Source organism: Athene cunicularia, assembly GCF_003259725.1.
Source record: "Athene cunicularia isolate RWA chromosome 3 unlocalized genomic scaffold, athCun1 chr3_part1, whole genome shotgun sequence".
Lineage (NCBI taxonomy): Eukaryota > Metazoa > Chordata > Aves > Strigiformes > Strigidae > Athene > Athene cunicularia.
Window position 1 is genome coordinate 72,554,100 of NW_020799097.1, and position 7,539 is coordinate 72,561,638.

General features: G+C 41.5%; 1 protein-coding gene across 3 annotated transcripts in view; it reads right to left on the reverse strand.

Annotated features, from left to right (window-relative positions):
• GRM1 (glutamate metabotropic receptor 1) overlaps nucleotides 1–7,312 on the reverse strand; it is a 176,094-nt gene extending 168,782 nt beyond the window's left edge. Inside the window, exon 1 of one of the 3 annotated variants that reach the window (XM_026845762.1) lies at nucleotides 7,154–7,307. The gene's annotated coding sequence lies outside the window, so the exon portion shown is untranslated. Of the gene's footprint in view, nucleotides 1–7,153 lie in introns of all 3 variants that reach the window. The other 2 variants (XM_026845763.1, XM_026845764.1) reach the window with 2 other exon arrangements.
• Between the last annotated feature and the right edge of the window lie 227 nt (nucleotides 7,313–7,539).

Here is a 7,539-nt window from a genome sequence, read left to right on the forward strand (position 1 = left end):
CAACCATTAACCTAACACTGACAGTTCCCAACTACACCACATCCCTCAGCGCTATGTCAACTCTACTCTTAAGCACCTCCAGGAATGCGGACTCCATCACCTCCCTGGGCAGCCCATTCCTGTTCTTTAGAGAAATGCTTCCTAATATCCAATCTAAACCTTCCCTGGTGCAACTTGAGGCCATTCCCTCTTGTCCTGTCACTTGTTACTTGGTTAAAGAGACTCATCCCCAGCTCTCAGCACCCTCCTTTCAGGGAGCTGTAGAGGACGATGAGGTCTCCCCTCAGCCTCCTCTTCTCCAGACTAAACACCCCCAGTTCCCTCAGCCGCTCCCCGTACGACCTGTGCTCCAGACCCTGCACCAGCTCCGTTGCCCTTCTCTGGACACGCTCGAGTCATTCAATGTCCTTTTTGTAGTGAGGGGCCCAAAACTGAACACAGGAATCGAGGGGCGGCCTCACCAGTGCCCAGTACAGGGGTCAGATCCCTTCCCTGTCCCTGCTGGCCACGCTATTGCTGACACAAGCCAGGATGCCATTGGCCTTCTTGGCCCCCTGGGCACACTGCTGGCTCCTGTTCAGCCGGCTGTCAATCAGCACCCCCAGGTCCCTCTCTGACTGGCAGCTCTCCAGCCACTCCTCCCCAAGCCTGTAGCGCTGCTGGGGGTTGTTGAGGCCCAAGGGCAGCCCCCGGCATTTGGCCTTATGGAAACTCCTCCAGTTGGCCTCAGCCCATGGCTCCAGCCTGTCCAGGTCTCTCTGCAGAGCCTCCCTGCCCTCGAGCAGATCAACACTCCCACCCAACTTGGCGTCATCTGCAAACTGACTGAGGGTGCACTCGATCCCCTCGTCTAGATCATCAGTAAAGATGTTAAACAGGAGTGGCCCCAACACCCAGCCCTGGGGGACACCACTCGTGACTGGCTGTCAGCTGGATTTAACTCCATTCACCACAACTCTTTGGGCCCGGCCATCCAGCCAGTTTTTTACCGAGAAAAGTGTATGCCCATCCAAGCCACGAGCAGCCAGTTTCGCCAGGAGGATGCTGTGGGAAACAGTGTCAAAGCCTTACTAAAGTCAAGGTAAACAACATCCACAGCCAAGTCAGTATTTCCCTTACATTTCCCTAGCTATTTTATTTTGACATTGCTGGGGAGACTGCATTGGGTAGAGGTTTCACTGTCCTTATTATGGAGAGGACAACTCATTAGAAATTGAAATAGCACTGTAAACACTCTGTCTTCTTTTAAACTATCTTAGCAAAGTTTTCTGGGTTCACCAGAGATTTCCAAGCAACTGCACTCTAGCCTTACAAAACCCAAGAGGATGTGTTAAATGATTGAACTGAGTCATGTTTGGTACACTACAGATCTCTGCCATCTGTGCTCACAGCCTATTTTCTTCAGAACTTGAGGCCTTTCTAGAAATATAGAAAGTGAGTTGTTGAGACTAGACCAGTCTTTTCATTTCTGAAGTCAATTAAAACTGAGTACAAGGAAGAAAGTAAAAGCAGGAATGGAAAATGTGAACTTTGATGATCATTATAGCCATTGAACAATACACTATTCCTTCCATAACCCAACTTTTCAAAGAAATTAAACTATATTTCAAATAAGAAAATCCATTATTTTATTAAATTCTAGGTTCCTTTTTGTCATTAATCACAAAGTATGCACATTTTGCCAACAGCTCACCATAGCAATGTATTATCTCAGTAAAGACCCAAACAAAAGGGAAACTCTGCTACTGAATAAAGTGGCTATATTTAAGCCTTCATCCTGAATAAAGCAGGTGCATCATCTTGCACAACTAATTGATATTCTTGTCAGAAATACAAGCACAGGTGAAGTCAGTCCTGAAGTAATGAGAATATTAGTGCTAAATGACACTTCCCTAATAAGAGAAATGCCAAAACATGGTCTTATGCCAGTATTTTTTTTATCCTAAATATATTCAAAGACTACACTCACTGCTTATTTATTATGTGTCTAACAAGTAGCTCTAGAGTGTTATATTCTACTGGAACTATTTCAGTTCCAACCCTGGCTGATATACAGTACTTGCAACAAATTTACTTGCTGAACTTAGTCTTTCTGTTCATGACTTATCAGTAAGGAGCTCCCAGTTTCCTTCAGAATGTATAAAAAATAATCTAGTGATGCCTAACATTAACTGTTGGTTAGTTCTGTTGGTTGGCATTGGTTGAACAAAGGGTCACAGATATTTTTAATGTTTCTTGATTGAGGCTGGAGAAAGTAAACATAAGAATTAAGTTTCAACACTCTCTTATGAATAATCCCTATCTTTTTTCAGCTTGCTGTGAATATTACAGTTAGTAAAATCATTTACAAAAACAGTTATAGAAAGAATACCCAGAAGTGACATCAAAGTAAGAGAACAATATTCTTTTTTAATATGAGCAGATATTTCAAAAAGAAGGAATGAAGTATATGTTTAGTCTGTTCACGCTTTGGCAATTATGCGATTAGGTTAGTTCACATTTCAAGCACGAGATGTAAAACATTGATGCTAACCTTGAGCAATCAAAACTCATGGACTAGATGATCTTCCAGGTCTTTTCCAACCTAGATGATTCTGTGATTCATGCACACAAGTACCCTACCATGAATCAAGGTTTGAAGATAATGGAATTAATGTAAATTTTAAAACATATTTCTAATGGTTTCTGAAATTGAGGGCACAGAGAGACCAGTTTCTGACCTTTCCCTACAATTCTGAGAGATAAAAATGGCTATTTTATTTTTGAGAACCAAGATACTCACAAATCATATGTTTTCATGGGCTACAACTTAGAGGGCCAAACATCATGAGACGTTCCATAAAAAATCAGGAAGACTATGAACACTTCCAGATAACCTACATTATCAATGGCTTTAGGAGGTATCTGGAAAGTATGTTAGAAATGAGATTGCTTTTTGAACTGTATTTTCTACTCATTTTCTCATTAAAGAGAAGCTAGTGCTTGGATCTATTCCCACTGAAGTCCTTGATTTCAGTGGTTACACTATCAGTTATTTATTAATTTTTAAAAGTGCTGAATGAACTATTAAGTTTTGTTCCTTACTGTCTTTTAACATGCATCATTGAAACAAATATCCAAAAAACTACTGACCTGAACTATAAACCCAGAGCTAAACATTCATGGACATTACGGCAATTTCTTTTATATATGATTTTTAGACACCAATACTTTCTGTTTATGTGAGCCACAGGTGTGAATTATTTCAGGTTTAGAATAGCCTCTAAGTAATAAATCTTAGTCTTCTGTCAAAAAGACTATACCTTATCATAGCTTATCCATCACCAAAGAAACCATTCATCTAGATGGAGTAAACTTCTGGGGTTTGTTGCAAATGCGAAGATAAACTTTTTGATATATGCTTTACCAAATCCCTGGATATTGTAATCTTACTATTCAGAAGAAAATTACGTGATTTTAGAAATAATTGTGCTTTAATTTAAATGTTTAAGAAAGACAGTGACTGCTTCTCTTTACATGTCTGTTAAAGATTTTGATGAAAATAGATATAATTTCATAATATTATCTGAACTGTCTACCCTCACCCACAGCCTACTTTTGATTTTTACTATTATGGCCAATCATCTTTAAGCTATTATTATATCGTCACAGCTGGAAGAAAACAGAATAACATATTAAACAATCACACCTCTTGGGTTGATAAAAGAAGAAAGAAAGCAAGCCAGAAATGTTTAGATGCTGAGTCTGAAAGCCAGGGATAAGGAAAACTACATTTTTAACAATTTAAGAAAATGGTCTAGGAAAAGAGAACTGGAATGCATAAGAAAAAATAAAATGTATCTAAACAGAAGTGTTTCATTTTCACAGAATCAACATTTTCAAAAAGATTAAACTTAACTTTATAAATATTTTTTCAGTAACATACCCCCCCAAAAGCATTTAGTCAAAATATTTCCAATCACCCCTAAGATAAAGTCCCATTTCTGCAAACACTGCCACAGATGGTAACTTGAATACTCACAGTGATGCTTTAAAAGACTTACAGCAGAAAAGTTATATACACAGCACAAGTGTTTGTAGGATTTGAGACTGACAGAAACAAACTCAAAACAAAAAAAAAACAAATCCTAATTTTGAATGGTTATCTCAACAATAAAGCTGAGGGGAGATATTCATGCCTGCATTTCCAAATGAGTTCATAACCTCAAGGATTAACACAATATAAATGTTTGAATTACACAGTGTTAAAAAATGTGTCTGATGTTGGTTGGTGAAACATTTGAAATACCTTTCCCCACAGGCTACTGTAGTATCTGCAGATGAAAAGGTGACTTAATGATGAGAATCCAGGCAGAGCGAGTACAGGAAATTAATGTAAAAACTGGATTACCACAAGCAAAGAACATATTATTAGTTTAATTTGCATCGCTCCCACAGAGGTAATATAAAAGAGTGAACTTTAGAAGGGCAGACTTGTGAGATCGAAAAAAATGGCAAAATTAAGAGTTCATCTTTTCTTCTTTGATTTGCAATTAAGCTACAGAAGCACAAACTGGGACTGAGCATAGGTATGGAGTTAGCCGTGCTCAAAAAGAACAAAACTGTTGTCACAACTGTCACAAAACTATTTCACAAAACAGATAACAGCTGTTATCTGACCTCACAAGCCAGGAGCAACCAACTCCGTCTGCCAGTGTGTTGCACGCTGACCAAGGAGCGTGACGGTTCTGCATCCACACGGCTTTGCCAGGCTGCACCCCAGGGGTGATGCCTCAGACAGCCTGAGTCCTCCTGCAACCGCCCCTTTGCCCACACCTGCACCTGTACCTGCACCACGAGTGCTCCCAGATCACCTCCCGCCCTTTCTGGACCGAATGTGGGAGGCCTCAGTGGCAAGGGGCCCTTGCAGCACTCCTGATGTGGTTCTTCACACACTGTGTATCCTTGGGGAGACCTATGCAACACTGCTATTCAGACCTGTAAAATGGCTCATTGGAGGGAGAAAAGGACCCTTCACTATATTAAGAAACAGAAGAAAAGACGGTTCATGGAGGAAGAAAATAAGATCAGTGTTTTTCTTCCCAGACATTGAAATTTTGCTTTATCCACACCCACAGCCCTGTGGCTTACAGATAGCCCCTGAGGAATGACATCGGGGTACTCACAAGTTCCATGGTCATCTAGAAGGTCCCAGCAGCCTCCTGTTCCCAGCCCCAAACCATCTGAGCCTGAGCATGTCATCCCAGCATGGCTTCCGTAGCTCAGTCCTCAGATAAATCCTGGGAAGATGTACTGGGGAAGGGAACAGCCCTTTGCCAAAGGCCCACGAAATAACTATGGCCTCCTGCAAGCACCCGGGAAGACAGGCACAGTCCTGCTTGCTGCCACCACCTTGTCTTTTCCCAAATTGCAACTGTGAGGGCCAAAGCGCTCAGAGAAGCCAGGCACCAGTGAAGAGGGCAAGCAGAGAGGGAACCGGCAACAGGCCCTGGAGACAGGGCAGAGCTGGCAGAGCAGGGGTGCAGGCCCCACAAGGCAGGGGCATCGGGGCTGCTTGAGCTCCCAGAGGCAGCTGATGGCAGGGCAGGCATCTCTGCCAGGCCCTGTCTGGTTTATTGACACGGGAACTCAGGTAGAGAGGGAAAGGGGGGGAAAGGGAGAGGGAGAGCATGAGGAGATGGGTGAACCTCAGTGGGTGCGGTGGCAGGTGGGAAATAGGAGGAGAGAGGCTGAGGCCATGCTCATACTGAGCACATCCAAATGCAGCAGCCACTGAGGGGAAGACAGCTACGCTTATACACTTTGCCATGTACAGGCTCTCCAGGAACACTGTAATTAAGCATTGTCAAAACAGGCTGTGAGATGACAGACTGTGAGGCAGATTTGGGTGGCCTACCAGCTGCAGCTTTGGCACTTTGTTGGCAGCATAAAAGCAAGGCTTTCAGCCTCAACAACAGCCAAAGGGCAGCATGGGCATGGCTGGCTCTGATCTCACAGCAGTGAGAGCCAGGAACAATCCATCTGCAGCTGTGCAGATACGATCTTCTTGGAGAAAACATTACAAGGGACTCCTTGGCCATATGTGTGGTTGTTCCAGCGCTGTGAGACAGCACTGCCTCACCATGTGCCAGGGTTTTTTGATGAGGGTCTCCATCAAGGGTTTGGAGGAGCAATGGGGTTTTTCAGGGCATTCTATGTTTCTGCCTTGACTGAATCAATAAATGACTACATGGATGCCTCTTGATCTTGTGATAGACCCAAGCCATGCACTAAAATACTCCATGTATTTCTCTCCAGCAACATGTAGCTCTACTTTTGATAGAGGAGTTTAGCAGTTCAACAAATATGCTTCTACAACTGCGAGTGTTAGAAAACCAGTCCCTAAAGTCCCGACCAAGCACCATGGTGTATGATCCAAAAGCACAAGACACTACAAATTCTATTTTGCTATTGTATAACCTAGCATCATTAACATGCTTCTGGTATGAAATAACATAATGTTCTATGACAAGATGTAAGCAAGATAAAGTGAGAAGATACTGAATCCTTCAGATGTGTAGAATGTTTTCAGGCCACACATCATCTGCTTCTTGTATCTAATCCAACTACAATCAACTGAATTGGTGCTGATACCAAAACACATGTGAGATTCAAAAATAAACACATTTTCAGCTTCTAATTATGCTGGAACATTTAAATTTAAAAAAAAAAAATAATTTCAGATGGGCTGAAAAGTTCATTTTCTCTTTTAATTAATTTAATTGCCATTAAGCTTCAGAAGCACAAATTGGTATTAAGCATAGGTGTTAAATTGGCCAAGTGTTAAAAGAACAAAATAAAACATTGAGGCTATTTATGACAGCAATTTCATAAAAGGTTCATAAAAGTGTTAAATAGCTGAGGAGGAGAAATGGGTCTTGAGAAAAAAATAAGTAGTGCAAAGGTCACAGCAAATTCTGTATACCACTGAGGTCTCACATAAACTTCTCCAATAAAGCATTTCTGGCACTTAGGTGAAGACCTGGTGTCCTTTGTACAAATCCCACATAATCTCCTCTCCTCCACAGTAAGCAAGATATTTAAGTTAGATTTGATGATTGTTAGTACAGAATCAAGATTTTCCCAAGAGAACACAGAAAACCTTGACATTTACCTTACTGTTGTAGAAAGAAGCTAACTATTCTTCTTAAGCCGTAAGAGATATACCAATCAGATACCAGTCTGGATGGCACTGATATGCCCCTTTAAGTAATTTAAAATGTTTTTTTTCCTAGCACGCTTTGTCATGCAACTGAATAGCTTATTTGTATGGTTTGCATACACTTGCTTATTTGAGAAGTTGATGATGATGCAGTGATCCTACAGGGCATCTTTAAGTAAATAAGATTTATCTTAGCCTATTTTGAAGAGCCTTCTTCTATTAGACACTATGATTAGATTAGATTAAACAAGTGATGCTTCTGTACATGATTGCATACAGAAACAAACCCACATCTGCTTGGAAGAGGGAAGTTCAGGGCATCTGTGAGTCTGCACTAA